This window comes from Pongo abelii, chromosome X (assembly GCF_028885655.2).
Source record: "Pongo abelii isolate AG06213 chromosome X, NHGRI_mPonAbe1-v2.0_pri, whole genome shotgun sequence".
Taxonomy (NCBI): Eukaryota; Metazoa; Chordata; class Mammalia; order Primates; family Hominidae; genus Pongo; species Pongo abelii.
The window spans coordinates 69,950,259-69,973,449 of NC_072008.2; the positions used below are offsets into that span (position 1 = coordinate 69,950,259).

Sequence of the window (23,191 nt, forward strand, 5' to 3'; positions counted from 1 at the left end):
CTTTCATTTTCATGTTTAGAACTCCCATGAGGCTCTCTCATAAGGGTAGGCTAGCAGTAATTATGTACACAAACTGTGTACAAAATCTACAGGAAATGAATAAATTTCTGGAAACTCACAACCTTCCAAGATTGAATCAGGAAGAAATGGAAACCCTGAAGAGACCAATATTAAATTGGACAATTGAATCAGTAAGTTAAAAACCCACCAACCAAACGAAGTCCTGGAACAGATAGATTCACAGTTGAATTCCATTAGACATACAAAGAAGAGTTGGTACCAATTCTACTGAAACTATTCCAATAAATTGAAAAGGAGGGAACTTCCTTTTAACTCACTGTACAAAGCCAGAATTACACTGATGCCAAAATCAGGCAAAGACACAAAGAGAAAATAAAACTCTATGCCAATATCTCTGAAGAACATAAGGCAAAAGTGCTCAAGAAAATACTAGCAATCTGAATCTGGCAGCACATCAAAAACTTAATTTTCCATGATCAAGTAGGCTTTATTCCTGGGATACAAGGTCGGTTCCACACATGCAAACCAATAAATACGATTCACCACATAAACAGAACTAATAACAGAAACCATAAAATCATCTCAATATATGCAGGAAAAATCTTTCAATAAAATCCAATATCTCTTTATGACAAAAACCCTCAACAAAATTGGTGTTGAAGGAAAATATCTCAAAATAATAAGAGCCTTCTATGACAAACCTACAGCCAGCATCATACTGAATGGACAAAAGTTGAAAGTATTCCTCATAAGAACTGGAACAAGACAAGAATGCCCACACTTTTATTCAACATAGTACTGAAAGTCCTAGCCAGAGCAATAAGGCAAGAGAAAGAAATAAACAGCTTCCAAATAGTAAAAGAAGTCAAATCATCTTTCTTTCCTGACAAGGAATCTATACGTAAAGAAACCCCTAAAGACTCCATTAAGAAGCAGGGAAAATATGGCCAACTACACACAACCAGGAGCAACAATTGCCACCAAGAGACTAGAATTAGGATTACTAGCACACTCCTAACAGATCTCCAGAGGGAAGGCATGGAGAATGGACAGAGGGAAGACACAGAAGCTGGGCTGAAGTGGGAGGAAGCTGGGAACACTGCATGGGTCTACAGTGCACCAGGAGTCATTTCTGGCCCCCAGTGACTTTGGGGAAATGGATGAATTGAACTGGGAAAAAGCAAGTTGCTCTCACCACAGGCCTCTGGAATTCTGGCAAGAGAAGACCCCTCAAACATCACAGACACTTGAGTTGGCAAAGAGAGCTGCTTAGAGAAGTGGTAAGGGCAGCATGTCAGTTGATATTGGTCCCAGAGTATTGTTGCAGGAGCATCTGTAGCAGAGCATGGCCAGCGATGCCCATCCTCCTAGGCTCAATTTGCTCCCATAGGAGATTTTAGCCCTAGGGGAAATGTCAGACCTGAACTCTACAGGGTGATCTTGCTCATCAGACAAGGCCAGTCTGACCTGAGCAGCCCTTGGTGTGCTGGGGTTTCCTGGGACCCCAGCCTAGATTTGCCTGTGTGCAGTGCTTTGGGGGCTCAGATCATAGCTCTTGCAATGATGAACCATGCCTGACTGGCAGAGAGCTCAAGTGGGGTGGCCCCCATGATCACATACAAGCCCACCCACTTCCTCTCTACACTGCAGCTTCCCCCAGGCCCACAGCCACCCCCCGCATTGCTTTTCTGGCATGGTGGGGGGCTGGGTTTTGGCTTTAATGTTCTGATAGAGCATGTGTGCACACACACCCTGACCTGTCACTACTGCTGGTGGGAGTGCACTTCACCCCCACAACCAACATACCACCATTGCAGTCAGAGCCTTGATGGGCAAAGAGCCCACCAGCACCCCAAACCCCTACCAGTGACCCGTTCCTGCACCAACACTGCTGCCAGAGTGAAACAAGCAAAAGAGAACAGTGAACCTTCCCTCACGTGAGTGACCACCCTCACCTCCATGAATGCACAGAAGGATCCCACAGAATGGCACCTGCCAGCTCCTTGCTTCTGTGCTAACACCACCACCAGAACAACCACTTACACAGTTGCCGGTGGGGGCACCCTGATTACTTGAGCCATGCTGCCTTCACTACTGCTGTGAACACCCACACATACGCAGGTATCTCAGCATCTAATGGCACCCTGCCACAGCCAACAGTCATGCACCACATTGTCCTAACACTGCCATTGCTGCTGACACATGCAAAATGGATCCTGCTGCCACCACCCTATGAAACACTCTGGCTAGGACCACCCATCAGAGTGTAGTTACCAGTGGTCTGGCAGCACCTCCATTCCCCAATGCAGTGGGTTTCTAACTTCAAGGAACCAAAGAACAAAGTTAGGGCCCAATACAGGTCTCCCAGATTTAGAGCAGGCAGTTCAGGAGTTAGGAGCTTAGCCATGGTTCCCTAAAATCTTCCAGAAATGAAGCAAATCAACTGAACCTACTTTATACCACAATCACACCCTCAAGGTCACCAATTAGGATAAAAGAAAAAGACTCATCCAAAGGATAGCAACTTCAAGTATTGAAGGAACATAAACCCACAAAAATCAGAAAGAACCAGTGCAAGGACTGTGACAACTCAAAAAGCCAGAGTGCCTTCTTTCCTCAAATGACCACACTACCTCTCCAGCAAGGGTTCTGAACAAGGCTGAAGTAGCTGAAATGACAGAAATAAAATTCAGAATATGAATAGGAACAAAGATCATTGAGATGCAGAATATATTGAAACCCAATCTAAGGAAGCTAAAAATCACAATAAAATGGCCCAGGATCTTACAGACAAAATAGCCAAAATAGAAAAGAATGTAACCCACCTGATAGAGCTAAAAAAACACACTACAAGAATTTTATAATGCAATCACAAGTATTAATAGCAGAATAGACCAAGCTGAGGAGAGAATCTCAGAGCTTAAAGACTGGCTTTCTGAAATAAGACAGTCAGACAAGAATAGAGAAAAAAGAATGAAAAGGAACAAATAAAACCTCTGAGAAATATAGAATTATGTAATAAGACCAATACTATGACTCATTGGTGTCTCTGAACAAGATGGGGAAAATGGAAGAAACATGGAAAACATATTTCAGAATATCATCCATGAGAACTTTCCCAATATAGATACAGAGGCCAACATTCAAATTAAAGAAATGTAGAAAACCCCAGTAACATACTTCACATGAAGATCATCCCCAAGACATATAACCGTCAGATTTTCCAAGGTCAAAATGAAAGAAAAAATGTTAAAATCAGCTATAGAGAAAGGTCAGGTCACCAACAAAGAGAAGCCTATCAGACTAACAGTGGACCTCTCAGCTGAAATCATACCAGCCAGAAGAGACTAGGGACAAATATTAAACATTTTTAAAGAAAAGAAATTTCATCCAAGAATTTCATGTCTAGCCAAACTAAACTTCATAAGCAAAGGAAAAATAAGAGCCTTTTCAAACAATCAAATACTGAGGGAATTACTTACCACCAGACCTGCCTTACAACAGCCCCTGAAAAAAGCACTAAATATGGAAAGAAAAGACTGTTACCAGCCACTACAAAAGCACACATAAGTACACAGATCAGTGAGCCTATAAAGCAACCATAAAAAAAAATCTGGATAATAACCAATGAACATCATGATGACAGGATCAAATCCACATATATTAGTACTAACTTTGAATGTAAACAAGATAAATTCCCCAATTAAATGGCACAGAGTGGCTACCTGAATGTATACAAGCTAAATTCCCCAATTAAATGGCACAGAGTGGCTACCTGGATAAAGAACCAAGACCCAATAGTATGCTGTCTTCAATAGACCAGTCTCACCTGGAATGACACACACAGGCTAAAAATAAAGGTATGGAGAAAGATCTACCAAGCAAATGAAAAGCAGAAAAAAAAAACAGGGGTTGCAGTCCTAATTTCAGAAAGTGACAGACTTTAAACCAACGAAGATCAAAAAATGACAAAAAAGGGCATTACATGATGGTAAAGGGTTCAGTTCAACAAGAAGACCTAACTATCTTAAATATATATGCACCCAACACAGGAGCACCTGGATTTAGAAAGCATATTCAGGACTTGAACTCAGCACTGGATCAAATGGGCCTGATAGACATCTACAGAACTCTTCACCCCAAAACAACAGAATGTACATACATTATTCTCATCTCCACATGGAACATACTCTAAAATCGACCTCGTAATTGGACATAAAACACTCTAGCAAATGAAAAAGAACTGAAATCATAACAACCACTCTCTTGGAACACAGCACAATATAATTAGAAGTCAAGACTAAGAAAATAGCTCAAAATCATGAAACTACATGGAAATTGAATAACCTGCCCCTGAATTACTTTTGAGTAAATAACAAAAGGTAGAAATTAACAAGTTGTTTGAAACTAATGAGAACACAGATACAACATACTGGAATCTCTGGGACAAAGCTAAGGTAGTACTAAGAGGAAAATTTATAGCACTAAATGCCCACATCCAAAAATTAGAAAGATCTCAATTTAACAACCAACATCACAACTAAAGGAACTAGAGAACAAAGAGCAGAGCAAACCAACCCCAAAGCTAACAGAAGACAAGAAATAATCAAAATCAGAGCTGAATTGCAGGAGACTGAGACCAAAAAAAAAAAAAAAAAATCAAAAGATCCAGGAATCCAAGAATTTGTTTTTTAGAAAAGTTAATAAAATACGTACATGACTAGCTAGACTAATAAAGAAGAAAAGGGAGACATTCCAAATACAATTAGAAACAACAAAGGAGATACTACCACTTACCCCGCAGAAATACAAATAACCATCAGAGAATATTATAAACACCTCTATGGAAACAAACTAGAAAATCTAGAAAAAATGGATAAATTCCTGGACACATACACCCTCCCAAAACTGAACCTGGGAGAAATTGAATCCCTCAAGAGACCAATAATAAGTTCTGAAGTTGGTTCAGTAATAAATGGCCTACAAACAAATTAAAAAAAAAAATAAAGCCCAGTACCAGACTGATTCAGTCAAGCTCTGCCCAGATGTATAAAGAAGAGCTGGTACCATTCCTACCAAGACTATTCAAAATAATTGAGGAGGAGGGACTCTTTCCCAACTCATTCTATGAGGACAGCATCATCCTGATGCCAAAACCTGACAAAGATACAACAACAACAACAACAACAAAAACTTCAGCCAATATCCTTGATGAACATTAATGCAAAAATCCACAACAAAATAGTGGCAAAGTGAATCTAGCAGGACATCAAAAAGCTTATCCAACACCATCAGGGAGGCTTTATCCCTGGAATAAACAGTTGGTTCACTACACACAAATCAATAAATGTGATTCATCACCTAAACAGAACTAAAGACAAAAGCCATATAACTATCTCAAAAGATGCAGAAGAGGATTTTGATAAAATTTAACACCGCTTCCTTTTAAAAACTCATTATAATGCATTTATTGAAAGAACATACATGAAAATAATGAGCCATTTATAATAAGCCTACAGCCAACATCATACTTAATGGGAAAAAGCTGGAAGCAGTCCCCTTGTAAACCAGCACAAGACAAGGATGCCCTCTGTCATCACTCCTATTCAACATAGTATTGGAGGTTCTGGCCAGATCCATAAGGCAAGAGAAAGAAATTAAGGGCATCCAAACAGGAAGAAAGAAAGTCAAGTGATCCCTGTTTGGAGATGATATGGTTATACATCTACAACATCCCAATCCCATAGTCTTAGCCCAAAAGCTTTTTAAGCTGATGAACAAATTCAGTGAAGTCTCAGGATAGAAAATTGATGTAAAAAATAACTAGAATTTTTATACACCAATGACGGTCAAGCCAAGAGCCACATCAGGGACACAATTTCATTCACAATTGCCACAAAAAAATAAAATATCTAGGAATACTGCTAACCAGGGAGTTGAAAGATTTCTACAATGAGAACTGCAAAACACTGCTCAAAAGAAATCAGAGATGATGCAAACAAATAGGAAAACTTTCCATGCTCATGTTTAGGAAGAATTGATATCGTTAAAATGGCCACACTGCCCAAAGCAATTTATAGATCCAATGCTATTCCTATCAAACTGCAATGACATTTTTCAAAGAACTAGAAAAAGCTAGGTTACAGTAACCAAAACAGAATGGTACTGGTACAAAAACAGACACATAGACCAATGGAACAGAATGGAGTTCCCAGAAATAAGTCTGCACACCTAAGCCATATGATCTTCAGCAAAACTGATAAAAACAAGCTATGGGAAAAGGACTCCCTATTCACCAAATGGTGCTTGGATAACTGGCTATCCATATGCAGAAGACTGAAACTGGACCCATTTCTTACACCATATACAAAAATCAACTCAAGATTAATTAAAAACTTTAATGTAAAACCAAAACTATAAAAATTATCAAAGACAGCCTTGGCAATACCATTCAGGACAAAAGAATGGGAAATGATTTCATGATGAAGACACCAAAAGTGAATGCAATGAAAGCAAAAACTGAAAACTGAGATATAAACTAAAGAGCTTCTGCACAGCAAAAGAAACTATCAACACAGTAAACAGACAACCTACAGAATGGGAGAAAATTTTTGCAAACTATGCATCTGACAAAGGTCTAATATCCAGAATCTATCAGAAACATAAATTTACAAGGAAAAAACCGCATTAAAAGTGGACAAAAGGACATGAACAGACACTTTTTAAAAGAAGACATACATGAGGTCAATAAGCATATGAGGAAAAGCTCAACATCACTCATCATTAGAGAATGCAAATCAAAACCACCATGAGATACCATCTCACACCAGTCAAAATGGCAATTATTAAAAAGGCTAAAAATAACAGATGCTGCTGAGATTGCAGAGAAAAAGGAACAAGTATACTGTTGGTGATAGAGTAAATTAGTTCAACCGTTGTGGAAAGTGGTGTATCATTTCCATGAAGAGCTAAAAACAGTAATACCATTCAACTTAGCAATCTCATTACTGGGTATATATCCAAAGGAATGTAAGTCATTGTATCATAAAGACACATGCATGCATATGTACATTGCAGCACTATTCACAATAACAAAGACGTGGACTCAACCTAAGAGCTTATCAGTGGTAGACTGGATCAAGCAAATATGGTACATACACACCATGGAATGCTATGCAGCCATAAAAAAGAATGCAATCACGTCATTTGAAGAAACATGTATGGAGTTGGGGTCCATTATTTTAGCAAATTTACACAGAAACAGAAAACCAAATATAGCTTGTTCTCACTTATAATTTGAGCTAAATGATAACACACGGGCAAATTGACAGAAACAACAGACACTAAGGCCTACTGGAGGGTGGAGGTTGGGAGGAAGAAGAGGATCAGGAAAAATAACTAATGGGTACTAGGCTTAATACATGGGTGACAAAATAATCTGTACAACACACCCCCATGACATGAGTTTAGGTACATAAAAAATCTGCACATGTACTCCGACCTTAAAATAAAACTTAAATAAATAAAGTTTAAGCATAAAAAGAAAGACGCCACCAAAAATCCCTTAGAACTGATAAACGATTCTGTAAAATTTCATGATACAAAATTAATGTACAAAATTTGGTAACATTTCTTTACATCAACCGTGCTCAATCTGAGAGCCAAATCAAGAATGCATTTCTATTTACAATAGTCACATAAAAATATACCTAGGAATACATCTAATCAAAGAAGTGAATGATCTCTCCATGAAGAACTACAAAACACTGCTGAAAGAAATTATTGATGACAAAAACAAATGGAAAAACATTCCCTGTTCATGGACTGGAAAAAAATCAATATTGTTAAAATGCTTATACAACCCAAAGCAATATACAGACTCAAACTAGTCCTATCAAACTTTTAACGTCATTTTTCACAGAATAGAAAAAAATATTTTAAAATTCATATGGAACCAAAGAAGCACCCAAATGGCCAAAGCAATGCTAAGCAAAAAGAACAAACCCAGAAGCACCCTGTTACCTGACTTCAAACTATATTATAAGGCTACAGTAACCAAAACAGAACGATACTACTAAAAAAAAAAAATACACATAGTATAATGGAACAGAATACATAAACCAGCAGTAAAACCACATTCCTACAGCCATCTAATCTTTGACAAACTCAATAAAAGCAAGCAATGGGGGAAGGAATCCTATTCAATAAATTGTGCTGAAATACCTGGCTAGCAATATGCAAAAGAATGAAACTGCACCCCTATCTTTCACTATATACAAAAAGTAACTCAAGATGATTCAAAGATTTAAATGTAGACCTCAAATTATAAAAATCCTAGAAGAAAACCCCAAAATTATCATTTTTTACATTCTGTACAAAAAATTTATGACCAAGTCCTCAAAAGCAATTGTAACAAAACCAAAAATTGACAGGTGGGTCCTAATTAAACTAAAGAGCTTTTAGACAGCAAAAGAAACTATCAACAGAGTAAACAGACAACCTACAGAATTGGAGAAAAATTTTGCAAAGTATGTATTCAATAAAGGACTAGTCTGGTTCGTTGGCTCATGCCTGTAATTCCAGCACTTTGGGAGGCCGAGGCCAGTGAATCACGAGGTTAGGAGTTGGAGACCAGCCTGGCCAACATAGTGAAACCCTGTCTCTACTAAAAATACAAAAATTAGGCGGGCATGATGGCGCATGCCTGTAGTCCCAGCTACTTGGGAAGCTGAGGCAGGAGAATCGCTTGAACCCGGGAGACAGAGTTTGTGGTGACCCGAGATCGTGCCACTGCACTCCAGCCTGGGCAACAGAGCAAGACTCTGTCTCAAAAAAAGTAAATAAATAAATAAATAATAAAATGACTAATGTCTAGAATCTATAAGGTATTTAAACAACTCAACAGACAAAAAAGCAAGTAACCACATCAAAAAGTGAGTAAAGGACATGAACAGACACTTCTCAAAAGAAGACATACATGAGGCCAACAAGTATATGAATAAATACTCAACATCACTCATCATCAGAGAAATGTAAATCAAAACTATAATGAGATACCATCTCACACCTGTTCAAATGACTATTATGGAAATGGCAAAAAATAACAAATGTGGGAAGATTTTGGAGAAAAGGTATGCTTATGTACTGCTGGTGAAATATAAATTAATTCAGGCATTGCAGAAAGCAGTTTGGAGATTTCTCAAAGAACTTAGAGCTACCATTCGACCCAGCAGTCCCATTACTATGTATACACCCAAAGGAATATACATCACTCTGACATAAAGACACATACACACATATGTTCGTTGTGGCACTATTCACAACAGTGAAGACATGGATTCCATCTAAATGCCCATCAATGGTGACTGGATAAAGAAAATACAGTACATGTACACCATGAAATTCTACACAGCCATTATAAAGAATGAAATTATGTCCTTTTTAGCAATGTGGATCCAGCTGGAGGCATAATCCTCAGTGAACAGGAACAGAAAACCAAATATGGCATGTTCTCGTTCTCACTTATAAGTGGAAGGTAAATATTGAGTACACATGAACACAAAGAAGAAAGCAAGACACCAGTACCTTCTTGAAGTTGGAGCATAGGAAGAGGGTGAGGATCAAAGAACTGCCTATTGGGTACTATGCATATTACCTGGGTGATGAAATAATCTGTGCACCAAACCGCTATGACACACAATTTACTCATGTAACAAACCCGCACATGTATCCCCTGAACCTGAAATAAAATTGGAAAGAATAAAGCCATACAAGAGGCAAAAAAAAAAAAAAAAAAAAAAAAAAGGTAAAAGCCTTCACATCACTAATCATCAGGGAAATGCAAATCAAAAACACAATGAGATACCATTTCATACAAGTCAGAATGGCTAATATTAAAAAGTTAGAAATCAGCAGATGCTGGCAAGGCTGTGGAGAAAAGGGAATGCTTATACACTGTTGTTGTGTATGTAAATTATCTCAGCCGCTGTGGGAAGCAGTTTGGAGATTTCTAAAAGAACTCAAAACAGAACTACCATTTGACTCAGAAATCCTATTACCTGGTATATGCCCAAAGGAAAGTAAATCATTCTACCAAAAAGACACATGTGCCTGTATGTTCATCAGAACTCTATTTACAATAACAAAGACACAGAATTAACCTCGGTGCCCATCAGTAGTGGATTGGATAAAGAAAATGTGGTACATACACACCATGGACTACTATGCAGCCATAAAAGGAATACCATGCCCTTTTCAGCAACATGAAAACTGGAGGCCATTATACTAAGCAAATTAACACAGAAACAAAATCAAATACCACATGTTCTCACTTATAAGTGGAAGCTAAACATTAGGTACATATAGACATACAGATGGGAACAATAGACGCTGAGGACAACTAGAGAAGGAAGAGTGGCAGAGGGGTTGGGGCTGACACACCACTTATTGCATACTATGCTCACTACCTGGGTGACAGGATCTTTCATACCCCAAACCTCAGTGTCATGTAACATACATATGTAAATATGTATATTTTTTGGTAACTGAATAATGACAGGGGTTTTTGTACTGCTACATAAAAAATGCATGCCTCATTTAAATAGAAATATACAGTGATCGACTTCTGACAACTTTAAGCCACAGAAACACTCAATTTAGGTTAACCTACATTAATAGAGAAGGTAGACAGTGGGCTGACAATGGAGAATGAAAGATGATAACTTTGGCAAAACTCATTGCTCACTACTGAGTGCTACTTCATCCACTTTCACAAAATTAATGTTTTTTAAAAATATGTAAAGTTTTTCTGCCATTACTGGTTGGCAAAACGTTTGTTTCTATTAAATTGGTATATTCTAGGCATGGAATATTAAAATGGCAGTAAATATACTAAACTTAGATGTACCACTTCAGATTATTAATACTTCATAGTTTTAGTTATATGGTTTTTACCAAAGAGTATTCCTGAGTTTTTATCAAGTCCCCATTATTTTTTTTTGCATGTGTTCTGTTCTTCTTTAAATTATCTTTAGAGATACACCCTTTCTAAGTTAAACAGAATTTTTGAAGTGACCTAATGCACACATTTTCTTTCCATACATCTCCCCCAGCAATTATTAATAAAAACCACATTTGTTACCTAAAAATAGGTTTCTACCCAAACAACATTTATCAAAATTTGCCCAAACTTTCTCTATGTTGTTTTTCTATGTGGCATTCTGTGGTAAAAAAAAATTCCATGTTTTTCTGACCTTCCTGGATCTAGTTTCCTTTTTGCTTCCAATGGTATCCGATGGAGTTGGAGACTATTTAATCTGAAATACTTAGCATTTAATTTGAAAGCCTGAGCTTAAGTTTGTGAAGTTTTGTCTCCATTTCCCTTCCCTGATTTTAGTAAAGGTTGAATATCCCTTATCCAAAATGCTTGGGACCAGAAGTGTTTGAGAGTTCAGAATCTTTCAGATTTTGGAATATTTGCATTATACAGTGTTTCTTTTCTTTCAAAAGAACTTCCTTTCATAATAATTCAAGCCAAGCCTTTTAAACTTTTGTCAGTAATGTGTATTGTTAAATCCTAATCTAATAGAAATGGTTACTCTATTTATAGCTCACTTAATATTATTCTTTGTTTTACTTGCTGCTTATCACTACAACAAAGAATATGTGGAAATAAGCACTGTGTACCACAGCAAATCTACTTATGTGTCATCAGTATTAGTCTAAAATAGTAACTATTTTCTTTGGTGAGCATAGCAATTGAAGCAGAATTCATGTGCTGATATACCCTTCTTGATATTTACAAGTATAAAAGACTTTTGGAAGAGTTTACGGTAAATATGCAATAAAGTATATATCTTTGAATGTTAATAAATTCTTTCTTACTAAAAAATGTGGGAATATTTATTACAGATGAAATAACTAATAAAGTTTAGAGTTCTTCAACTATGTCTCTATATTGTCCTAAAGTAGAACACTAGTCAATAAAAAGTTGAAAGTATTTTTTTAATCACAATCACTTCTAGATTTAAATATAAGGCAAGTCCTTTTTTATTTTGTAAACCATTTTGGCTTTAAATGTTTTCATTTTGTAAAATAATAAGTCTCTTCTTCAAATATTGTCTTCTTAACCACTCATATCAGCTATTTATGGTTCTGTGTGCTGGTTGGTTTCAAAACAAAAGCCCAGATCCTATATGGTTAAACAAGGTTTTGTAAGAAATTCCCAGGTAACTAAAATATGTACTGATTTCATACTTGACATTTTATTAGTTGGAGCTATAGTCATTTGAAGAAGGTTTGAATTTAAGATTTTTATTGCTCTTTTCTGATAGGTTTTGCCAGTGAAAATTAAATCCAGTGGCACTTTCTGTAGATTTAGGTGATTACTCTGTTTTTGCTAGCCTGTGTTCCTTCTTAGTAAATTAGGTTCAAGATTGTTTATAAATTGTTGCAGACCATTGGGAGTTACTTGATTCCATACTACTATCTCTGGGTTGTTTGTCCCTTCATAAATTATTTTGCCCAGTAATTTGGGTGACTGTCACATGGTTTTGGAAATAATCCACTTATTAAGACTTGGGACAAATAAATAGCTCTTAACAAAAAATTGGAACCCAATTCGTGCTAATCCCTATACATACATTAATTGCAACACCATGGATCAAACAATCTATGTAACTGGCTAGAGCCTACCTTCAAATTGGTGCAAATTGGGCTGGGCACAGTAGCTCACGCCTGTAATCCCAGCACTTTGGGAGGTCTAGGTGGGTGGATCACCTGAGGTCAGCAGTTTGAGACCAGTTTGGCCAACATGGCAAAAGCCCATCTCTACTAAAAATACATAAAATTAGCCAGGCATGGTGGTGGGCACCTGTAATTCCAGCTACTTGGGAGGCTGAGACAGGAGAATTGCTTGAACCTGGGAAGTAGAGGTTGCAGTGAGCTGAGATCGCGCCATTGCACTCCAGCCTGGGTGACAGAGCGAGACTCTGTCTCAAAAAAGAAAAAAAAAAAAATTGGTGCAAATTGGTACAGGGGTTTGAAGTTTGGATTGGGGAATTTTCCAAAAAGACCTAAACAATCACTATCCCTATTTGAAAGAGGAAAAAGTTGAACAGCACATGAAAGAAAAAATTGATAAGTTGGACTTCATTAAATTGAGAACTGCTCATCTTCCTAAAATACTGCCAAGTGAATGAAAAGACAAGCCACACACTGGGGAAAATATTTACAAATTACATTCCTAATAAAGGACTCATATATGAAATATATAAAGAAAGATTGAAAATAATAAGGGATAATAAGGAAAGTGATAGGAGGCTGGCAAGATGGCCGAATAGGAACAGCTCTGGTCTGCAGCTCCCAGCAAGATAGACGCAGAAGGCGGGTGATTTCTGCATTTCCAACTGAGGCACCCGGTTCATCTCATTCAGACTGGTAGGACGGTGGGTGCAGCCCATGGAGGGCGAGCTGAAGCAGAGTGGGGTGACACCTCACCCAGGAAGCACAAGGGGTCGGGGAATTTTCTCCCCTACCCAAAGGAATCCATGAGAGACTGAGCCTGAGGAACTCCAGCACAGATACCGTGCTTATCCCGTGGTTTTCCCAACCTGCAAACCAGGAGATTCCCTCTGGTGCCTACCCCACCAGGGCCATGGGTTTCAAGCACAAAACTGGGCGGCCATTTGGGTAGACACCGAACTAGCTGCAGGAGTTCTTTTTTTCCATAGCCCAGTGGTGCCTGCAATAACAGCGAGACACAACCATTCACTCCCCTGGAAAGGGATGCTGAAACCAGGGAGCCAAGTGGTCTGGCTTGGCAGGTCCCACCCCCATGGAACCCAGCAAACTAAGATCCACTGACTTGGAATTCTCGCTGCCAGCACAGCAGCAGTCTGAGATTGACCTGGGACACTTGAGCTTGGTGCGGGGAGGGGAGTCCTCCATTACTGAGGCTTGAGTAGGCAGTTTTATGCTCACAGTGTAAACAAAGCCACTGGGAAGTTTGAAGTGGGTAGATCCCACTGCAGCTCAGCAAGGCTGCTGTGGCCAGACTGCCAGATTTTCCTTCTCTCGCCAGGGCATCTCTGAAAAAAAGGCAGCACCTCCAGTCAGGGACTTATAGATAAAAACCCTATCTCCCTGGGACAGAGCACCTGGGGAATGGGGCGGCTGTGGGCGCAGCTTCGGCAGACTTAAACGTCCATGCCTGATGACTCTGAAGAGAGCAGTGGACCTCCCAGCACAGCGCTTGAGCTCTGCTAAGGGTCAGACTGCCTCCTCAAGTGGGTACCTGAAACCTGTGTATTCTGACTAGGAGATACCTCCCACTAGGGGCCGACAGACACATCGTACACGAGAGCTCTGGCTGGCATCTGGCAAGTGCCCCTCTGGGACGAAGCTTCCAGAGGAAAGATCAGGCAGCAACCTTTACTGTTCTGTAGCCTCTGCTAGTGATACCCAGGCAAACAGGGTCTGGAGTGGACCTCAAGGAAATTCCAGCAGACCTGCGGCAGAGGGGCCTGACTTTTAGAAGGAAAACTAACAAACAAACAGAAACGAACAGCACATCCACTCAGAGACCCCATCCGAAGGTCACCAACATCAGAGACCAAAGGTAGATAAAACTACAAAGATGGGGAGAAACCAGTGCAAAAAGGCTGAAAATTCCAAAAACCAGAACATCTCAAACAAATTTACAAGAAAAAAACAAACAACCTCATCAAAAAGTGGGCAAAGGATATGAAAAGACAATTCTCAAGACATTTATGCAGCCAACAGACACATGAAAAAATGCTCATCATCACTGGCCATCAGAGAAATGCAAATCAAAACCACAATGAGATACCATCTCACACCAATTAGAATGGTGATCATTAAAAAGTCAGGAAACAACAGGTGCTGGAGAGGATGTGGAGAAATAGGAACACTTTTACACTGTTGGTGGGACTGTAAACTAGTTCAACCCTTGTGGAAGTCAGTGTGGCGATTCCTCAGGGATCTAGAACTAGAAATACCATTTGACCCAGCCATCCCATTACTGGGTATATACCCAAAGGATTATAAATCATGCTGCTATAAAGACACATGCACGCGTATGTTTATTGTGTCCCTATTCACAATAGCAAAGACTTGGAACCAACCCAAATGTCCATCAATGATAGAATGGATTAAGAAAATGTGGCACATATACACCATGGAATACCATGCAGCCATAAAAAAGGATGAATTCATGTCCTTTGTAGGGACATGGATGAAGCTGGAAACCATCATTCTCAGCAAACTATCACAAGGACCAAATACCAAACACTGCATGTTCTCACTCATAGGTGGGAATTGAACAATGAGAACACTTGGACACAGGAAGGGGAACATCACACACCGGGGCCTGTTGTGGGGTGCGGGGAGTGGGGGGATAGCATTAGGAGATATACCTAATGTAAATGACGAGTCAGTGGGTGCAGCACACTAACATGGCATATGCATACATATGTAACAAACCTGCACGTTGTGCACATGTACCCTAGAACTTAAAGTATAATTTAAAAATAATCATAAAATTTCTAGACATAAAAAAATAAGCTAAGGAGGAATAAAATGTTTTACAGGGAAGCAAATGCTGAGCGATTTTGTCACCACCAGGCCTGCCTTACAAGATATCCTCAAGGTAGCACTAAACATGGAAAGGAACAGCCAGTACCAGCCACTCCAAAAACATACCAAATTGTGAAAAACATTGACACTATGAAGAAACTGCATCAACTAATTGTCAAAATAACCAGCTAGTATCATAATGACAGGATCAAATTCAAACATAACAATATTAACCTTAAATGTAAATGGGATAAATGCCCCAATTAAAAGACACAGGCTGCCAAATAGGATAAAGAGTCAAGAACCATCAGTGTCCTGTATTCAGGAGACCCATCGACATGCAAAGACACACATAGGCTCAAAATAAAGGGATGGAGGAATATTTACCAAGCAAATAGCAAGCAAAAAAAAAAAAAAAAAAAGCAGGAGTTGAAATCCTAACCTCTGATAAAACAGACTTTAAACCAAAAAAGATCAAAAGAGGAAAAAGAAGAGCATTATATAATGGTAAAGGGACCAATGCAACGAGAAGAACTAACTACCCTAAATATATATGCACCCAATACAGGAGCATCAAGATTCATAAAGCTACTTCTTAGAGACCTACAAAGAGACTTAGACTACCACACCATAATAGTGGGAGACTTTAACACCCCACTGTCAATATTAGACAGATAAACGAGACAGAATATTGACAAGGATATTCAGGACTTGAACTCAGCTCCGGACCAGGTGGACCTAATAAACATCTACAGAACTCTCCACCCCAAATCAACAGAATATGCAATCTTCTCAGTACCACATCACACTTATTCTATAATTGACCACGTAATTGGAAGTAAACGCTCCTCAGCAAATGCAAAAGAATGGAAATCATAACAGTCTCTCAGACCACAGTGCAATCAAACTAGAACTCAGGATCAAGAAACTAACTCATAACCACACAACTACATGGAAACTGAACAACCTGCTCCTAAATGACTCCTGGGTAAATAACAAAATGAAGGCAGAAATAAAGATGTTCTTTGAAACCAATGAGAACGAAGACACAATGTACCAGAATCTCTCGGACACATTTAAAGCACTGTATAGAGGGAAGTTTATAGTACTAAATGCCCACCAGAGAAAGCACGGAAGATGTAAATTTGACACGCTAACATCAAAATTTAAAGAACTAAAGAAGCAACAGCGAACAAATTCAAAATGTAGCAGAAGACAAGAAATAACTAAGACCAGAGCAGAACTGAAGAAGATAGAGGCACGAAAAACCCTTCAAAAAATCAATGAATCCAGGAGCTGTTTTTTGGAAAAGATCAACAAAATAGATAGCCAGACTAATAAAAAAGAAAAGAGAGAATAATCAAATAGATCAAATAAAAAAAGTGTAGGGTATATCACCACTGATCCCACAGAAATACAAACTACCATCAAAGAGTACTATAAACACCTCTATACAAATGAACTAGAAAATCTAGAAGAAATGGATAAATTCCTCGACACACACCCTCCCAAGTCTAAACCAAGAAGAAGTTGAATTCCTGAATAAACCAATAACAAGTTCTAAAATTGAGGCACTAATTCATAGACTACCAACCAAAAAAAAAAGTCCAGGAACAACATATGGATTCACAATGAAATTCTACCAGAGTGACAAAGAGGAGCTGGTACCATTCCTTCTGAAACTATTCCAAATAATAGAAAAAGAGGGAATCCTCCCTAACTCATTTTATGAAGCCAGCATCATCCTGAAACCAAAACCTGGCAGAGACACAACAGAAAAAGAAAATTTCAGGCCAATAGCCCTGATGAACATCAAGGTGAAAATCCTCAATACAATACTGGCAAACCGAATCCAGCAGCATATCACAAAGCTTATCCAATGCCATCAAGTCAGCTTCATCCCTGGGATGCAAGCCTGGTTCAACATACGCAAATCAATAAATGTAATCCATCACATAAACAGAAGCAATCACAAAAACCTCATGATGATCTCAATAGTCAAAATTCAACACCCCCTCATGGTAAAAACTCTCAATAAAGTGGCTATTAATGGAATGTATCTCAAAATAATAAGAACTATTGATGACAAACCCACAGCTAATGGGCAAAAACTGGAAGCATTCTCTTAGAAAATTGGCAAAAGACAAGGATGCTCTCTCTCACACCTCCTATTCAACACAGTATTTGCAGGTCTGGCCAGGGCAATCAGGCAAGAGAAAGAAAAAAATTGTATTGAAATAGGAAGAGAGGAAGTCAAATTGTCTCTTTTTGCAGATGACATAATTTTATATTGAGAAAACCGCATCGTCTCAGCCCCAAATCTCCTTAAACTGATAAGCAACTTCAGCAAAGTCTCAGGATACAAAATCAATATGCAAAAATTACAAGCATTCCTATATACCAATAACAGAGAGTCAAATCATGAGTGAATTCCCGTTCACATTTGCTATTAAGAATATAAAATACATAGGAATACAACTTACAAGGGATGTGAAGGACCTCTTAAAGGATAACTATAAACCACTGCTCAAGGATATAAGAGGGAACACAAACAAATGGAAAAACATTCCATGCTCAAGGATAGAAAGAATCAATATCATGAAAATGGCCATACTGCCTAAAGTAATTTATAGATTCATTGCTATCCCCATCAAGCTACCACTAACTTTCCTCACAGAATTGGAAAAAAAACTACTTTATATGGAACCAAAAAAGAGCACGCATAAACAAGACAATCCTGGGCAAGAAGAAAAAAGCTGGAGGCATCATGCTACCTGACTTCAAACTATACTCCAAAGCTACTGTAACCAAATAGCATGGTACTGGTACCAAAACAGATATATAGACAAATGGAACAGAACAGAGGCCTCAGAAATAACACCACACATCTACAACAATCTGATCTTTGACAAACCTGACAAAGCAATGGGGAAATCTTTCCTTATTTAATAAAAGGTGTTGGGAAAACTGGCTAGCCATATGCAGAAAACTGAAACTGGACCCCTTCCTTACACCTTATACAAAGATGAACTCAAGATGGAATAATGACTTAAAAGACCTAGGACTGTAAAATCCTAGAAGAAAACCTGGGCAATACCATTCAGGACATTGGCATGGGCAAAAACTTCATGTCTAAAACACCAAAAGCAATGGTAACAAAAGCCAAAATTTACAAATGGGATCTAATTAAACTAAAGAGCTTCTGCACAGCAAAAGAAACTATCATCAGAGTGAAAAGGCAACCTGCAAAATGGGAGAAAAAATTTGGATTCTATCCATCTGACAAAGGGCTAATATCCAGAATCTACAAAGAACTTAAACAAATTTACAAGAAAAAACAAACAACCCCATCAAAAAGTGGGTGAAGGATAGGAACAGATACTTCTCAAAAGAAGACATTTATGCAGCCAACAGACATATGAAAAAATGCTCATCATCACTGGTCATTAGAGAAATGCAAATCAGAACCACAATGAGATAGCATCTCACGCTAGTTGGAATGGCAATCATTAAAAAGTCAGGAAACAACAGATGCTGGAGAGGAATAGAAGAAATGGGAACACTTTTACACTGTTGGTGGGAGTGTAAATTAGTTCAACCATTGTGGAAGACAGTGTGGCAATTCCTCCAGTATCTAGAACTAGAAATACCATTTGACCCAGCAATCTCATTACTGGATATATACCCAAAGGATTATAAATTATTCTACTATAAAGACACATGCACAATTATGTTTATTGTGGCACTATTCACAATAGCAAAGACTTGGAACCAACCCAAATGTCCATTAATAATAGACTGGATAAAGAAAATGTGGCACATACACACCATGGAATATTATGCAGCCATAAAAAATGATGAGTTCATGTTTTTGCAGGGACATGGGTGATGCTGGAAACCATCATTCTCAGCAAACTATCACAAGATCAGAAAACCAAACACTGCATGTTCTCTCTCATAAGTGGGAGTTGAGCAATGAGAACACATGGACATAGGGATGGGAATATCACACACCAGGGCCTGTCTGGGGGGTGGGAGGCTAGGGGAAGGATAACATTGGAGAAATACCTAATGTAGGTGATGTGTTGATTAGTGCAGCAAACCACAATGGCATGTGCATACCTATGTAACAAAACTGCACATTCTGCACATGTATCCCAGAAACTAAAGTATAATTTAAAAAAAAAAAGAAAATAAGGGAAGTGATAGCCAACGGGTATAGGTTTATTTTGGGGGGTGATATAATCTTTTTGGAATTAAATCGTGATAACAGTTTTACAACTCTCTATATACTAAAACTCACTAAGCTTTATACATACATATGTTTTTACTGTGCTTCACTTCCTTATGTTTCCCAGATGCTGCCTTTTTTACAAATTGAAGGTTTGTAACAATCCTGTGTTAAGCAAGTCTATTGGCACCACTTTTCCAACAATTTATGCTCACTTCATGTCTCTGTGTCACATTTTGGTTATTCTCATAGCATTTGAAACTTTTTCACTATCGTTGTATCTGTTATAGTGATCTGCGATAAGAGATCTTTGTTTTTGTTTTTGTTTTCTGGGATAGGGTCTCTCTCTGTTACACAGGTTGGAATGCAGCGGCACGATCATGGCTCACTGCAGCCTGGACCTCCTAGGCTCAAGTGATCCTCCCACCTCAGCCTGCCAAGTAGCTGGGACTACAGGTGCGCGCCTCCACCCCCAGCTAATTTGTGTGTGTGTGTGTGTGTGTGTGTGTGTGTGTGTGTGTGTGTATGGGATTTCACCATGTTGTCCAGGCTGGTCTCAAATTCTTGAGCTCAAGCTATCTGCCCCCGCTTGGCCTCCTTCTTAGTGCTCAGATTACAGGCATGATCCACTGTGTGTGGGCGATAAGTGATCTTTGATATTACAATTGCTATTGTTTTGGGATGCCATGGACTGCAAGCCATATACGACAGGGTACTTAATAAATGTGTGTTCTGAAACACACAACAAAAACAAAGATCACTTGCTCCACTAACCAACTGTTCCCTCATATCTCCCCCTCTTTTTGGGCATCCCTATTCTCTGAGGCAAAACAATGTTGATATTAGGTCAATTAATAATCCTACAATTAGTGTTCAAGTGAAAGGAAAAGTCAGTCGCATGTCTCTAACCTTAGAACAAATACTAGACGTCATTAAACTTAATGAGGAAGGCATGTTGACAACCAAGATAGCAAGGCTCTTGCACCAAACATTCAGCCAAGTTGTGAATGCAAAGGAAAGATTTGAATATAATTAAAATTGCTAGTTTTTCTTCATACCCCAGTGACGCCTGGAATGCCAGTGAGACAAAACTCTTCACTCCCATGGAAAGGGGTCTGAAGCCAGGGAGTCAAGTGGTCTAGCTCAGTGGATCCCATCACCACGGAGCCCAGCAAGCTAAGATCCACTGGCTTGAAATTCTCACTGCCAGCACAGCAGTCTGAAGTCGACCTGGGACACTTGAGCTTGGTGTGGGGAGGGGTGTCCACCATTACTGAGGCTTGAGTAGGCAGTTTTCCCCTCACAGTGTAAACAAAGTCACCAGGAAGTTCAAACTGGGCAGAGCCCACCACAGTTTGGCAAAGCCACTGTAGCCAGACTGCCTCTCTAGATTCCTCCTCTCTGGGTGGGGCATCTCAGGAAGAATGGCAGCAGCCCCAGTCAGGGGCTTATAGATACAACTCCCATCTCCCTGGGACAGAGCACCTAGGGGAAGGGGTGGTTGTGGGCGCAGCTTCAACAAACTTAAATGTTCCTACCTCTCGGCTTTGAAGGGAGAGCACCAGATCTCCCAGCACAGCGCTCGAGTTCTGCTAAGGGACAGGCTGTCTCCTCAAGTGGCTCCCTGACTCCTGTGCATCCTGATGAGGAAACACCTCCCAGCAGGCGTCTCGATAGACATCTCGTACAGGAGAGCTGGCATCTGGCGGGTGCCCCTTTAGTACAAAGCTTCCAAAGGAAGAAACAGGCAGCAATCTTTGCTGTTCTGCAACATCTGCTGGTGATACCCAGGCAAACAGTCTGGAGTGGACCTCCAGCAAACTCCAGCAGACCTGCAGCAGAGGGGCCTGACTTTTAGAAGGAAAACTAACAAACATAAAGTAATAGCATCAACATCAACAAAAAGGACGTCCACACAGAAACACCATCCGAAGGTCACCAACATCAAAGACCAAAGGTAGATAAATCCACAAAAATGAGGAAAAACCAGCGCAAAAAGTCTGAAAATTCCAAAAAGCAGAATGCCTCTTCTCCCCCAAAGGATCACAACTCCTCACCAGCAAGGGAACAAAACTGGATGGAGAATGAGTTTGATGAATTGACAGAATTAGGCTTCAGAAGATGGGTAATAACAAACTCCTCTGAGCTAAAGGAGCCTGTTCTAACCCAATTCAAGGAAGCTAAGAACCTTGAAAAAAGGTTAGAGGTATTGCTAACTAGAATAACCAGTTTAGAGAAGAAAATAAATGACCTGATGGAGCTGAAAAACACAGCACAAGAGTTTCATGAAGCATGCACATATATCAACAGCCAAATTGATAAAGTGGAAGAAAGGACATCAGAGATTGAAGACCAACTTAATGAAATAAAGCGTGAAGACAAGATTAGAGAAAAAGAATGAGAAGGAATGAACAAAGCCCCCAAGAAATACGGGACTATGTGAAACGGCCAAACCTACATTTGATTGTTGTACCTGAAAGTGATGGGGAGAATGGAACCAAGTTGGAAAACACTCTTCAGGATGTTATTCAGGAGAACTTCCCCAACCTAGCAAGACAGGCCAACATTCAAATTCAGGAAATACAGAGGAAACCACAAAGATAATCCTCGAGAAGAGCAACCCCAAGACACATGATCGACAGATTCACCAAGGTTGAAATGAAGAAAAAAATGTTAAGGGCAGCCAGAGAAAAAAGTTGGGTTACCTACAAACGGAAGCCCATCAGACTAATAGTCGATCTCGCTGCAGAAACCTTACAAGCCAGAAGAGAGTGGGGGTCAATATTCAACATTCTTTTTCTAAAATAATTTAAATGAGAAATTTCATTTTTATTGAATAAAAACATGATTATACAAACATGAAAATATATTTAAATATTTTAATACATTAATTTTTTGTAACTTCATATGCTTCATATAAAAGCATTGAGTTCAAAGCAGTATTATACTTGCTAATAATTACCAAAATTCTGATTTTGCTACACTTTTTTCATCAGGAATTCTGGGACACTTCCCAACTAAACTAAGATTCTAGAAAAATAAAAATGACAACAGTCTTCCAAATAAGAGCAATTTGGGGGTGAGAAATACCAGTTCTCTAGGAATGCACACTAAACCATAGTGTACATTTAAGTCATAAAGTTTTAAAAAATTTAAACAATTTTTGGCCAGGCATGGTGGCACATGCCTGTAATTCTAGCACTTTGGGAAGCTGAGGTCAGGAGCTCAAGACCAGCCTGGCCAACACGGTGAAACTCTGTCTCTACTAAAAATACAAAAGGTAGCCAGGTGTAGCGGCAGGTGCCTGTAATCCCAGCTACTTGGGAGGCTGAGGCAAGAGAATCA

At 39.1% G+C, this 23,191-nt stretch overlaps 1 protein-coding gene across 7 annotated transcripts in view; it reads left to right on the forward strand.

The window, feature by feature from the left end:
• Positions 1 to 23,191, forward strand: part of ZC3H12B (zinc finger CCCH-type containing 12B) — a 459,035-nt gene that overhangs the window by 283,257 nt on the left and 152,587 nt on the right. Inside the window, exon 1 of one of the 7 annotated variants that reach the window (XM_002831740.5) lies at positions 15,464 to 20,302. The exons of the other annotated variants lie outside the window; for them this stretch is intronic. The gene's annotated coding sequence lies outside the window, so the exon portion shown is untranslated. Of the gene's footprint in view, positions 1 to 15,463; positions 20,303 to 23,191 lie in introns of those variants that run through there. 7 annotated transcript variants of the gene reach the window in all.